We start from the raw sequence: 1,702 nt of genomic DNA on the forward strand, positions 1-1,702 counted from the left end.
ATAATAGCACCTTGGAATCATTCGTCAGTTAAGAGCAGTGACTGCTCTTCCAGAAGACCCAGGTTCTAATCCCAGCATCCATTTGGCAGCTACAATGATTAACTCTAGTTCCAGGGAATCTGGCCTCCTCAGGCACTGATGCATATGGTATATAGTCATGTATGCAGGCAAAACAAGCACATAAAAATAAAAATAAAACACAGATGTTAAAGCAAGTGTAATGGTATACACCTGTAATTCTAGAGCTCAGGAGATGGAGGCAGAAAGAACAGAAATTCAAGGTCATGCAGCCTGGGCTACATGAAACCATGTCCATAGATAAATAAGACACCAAAACAATACAAGATAGGATGGAATAAAAATAAATACATATTTTTTTTTCCTGTTGATGCTGTCCTGGGGGCCTCATTGCACAGTGTCGGAAGAAGGGGAAGTCACAGAAGTTTGGCTTTTCATTTTAGGACAGCCCTGTGGGGCAGGGACTGGAGGTGCACAACCTACCTGATCCAGTAGAATCAAGATAGAGGCACAGGGAGAGACACGGGTGCAAACACACACACAGCTTGCACACTCCACATTCACACACACACACACACACACACACACACACACACACACACGTCCACACCTCTTGCACACTGTACTGCAGTCGCTCACACCATCCATCACTCCAGCCAAGCTCCCTCCCTCTAGACACAGACAGTCTCTGACTTCAAAGGGTGTGACCTTACCTTCTCATCTACAGCAGTGTGACAGTGTCCACACAATCACAGGTTTGCACTTCTGAGTAAATCTGATGAATGACTGGGTGGCAGCTGGAGGCTGCAATTCGATGGCTTTGGCCCCTCTCTGTGGCTGGCTAAGCTGCGATGCTCCGTGGGCTCCTCGTGTTCAGGGTGCTCCAGGAAGAACTCTGCCTGACATGACTCTGTCTGACAGAGCTAGAGGTTCCACGGATCAGAAAACTCAGTATGCACTGTAAAAATGAAAACAGGCAGAACAGAGACAAGTTCAGGGAGGCTTGAGGGGAGGTGACAAGGACCAGAGACATCAGCCTGATTGGAGGAGAAGAGGAAGTGAGTTGGGAGGGACCAAAGTGGAAGGGCTGTTGGATCGGCGGTGCTGGTGATGGAGGCAGAGCGGGTGAAGGGCTCTGCAGTTGCTCGGAGCGCAGAGTTAAGGACATGGAGCATCAACAGGAGCGTCTCTGCAGAGCCTACATACTGTCCTGAAATTCAAGAGTCAGCTGCCAGGACTTGGGAAGCAAAGACAGGCGGGTTTCCGTGAGTTCGGGACCAGCCTAGTCTACGTAGTGGGTTTCAGGGCAACCATGGATGCATAATAAGGCCCTGTCTCAAAACAAAACAAAGAATGAAAGAACAAAGCCCCCCATCTGCACCATTTCTATTTACTCTTTGGATCTCATCCAAAATCCTAAGTACATGTGTCCTGACTCTCCACAGAGGAGGCAGACATTGTTTTGATTTCTTTTATTTAACCTTCTGGAGAGGATGCCATGGCTGTCCTATTACATACAGAACAGATAGACCCAAACCAATCTATCTATCTATCTATCCATTCATTTATTATTTATTTATTTATTTGCTTGCTTGTTTATCAAAATAGGGTCTCAAATAGTCCAGGCTAGCCTCAAGCTGCTACAGACTTCAAACTCCTGAACTTCTTTTTTTTTTTTTTTTTT

The 1,702-nt window shown here is 46.3% G+C and overlaps 1 non-coding gene across 1 annotated transcript; it reads right to left on the bottom strand.

Moving 5' to 3' along the window:
• Positions 1-416: 416 nt before the first annotated feature.
• Positions 417-694, bottom strand: LOC113457871. Its single transcript, XR_003378359.1, has one exon.
• Positions 695-1,702: the final 1,008 nt, after the last annotated feature.

The sequence above is a fragment of the Microtus ochrogaster genome, linkage group LG8, assembly GCF_000317375.1.
Source record: "Microtus ochrogaster isolate Prairie Vole_2 linkage group LG8, MicOch1.0, whole genome shotgun sequence".
Classification (NCBI taxonomy): Eukaryota; Metazoa; Chordata; class Mammalia; order Rodentia; family Cricetidae; genus Microtus; species Microtus ochrogaster.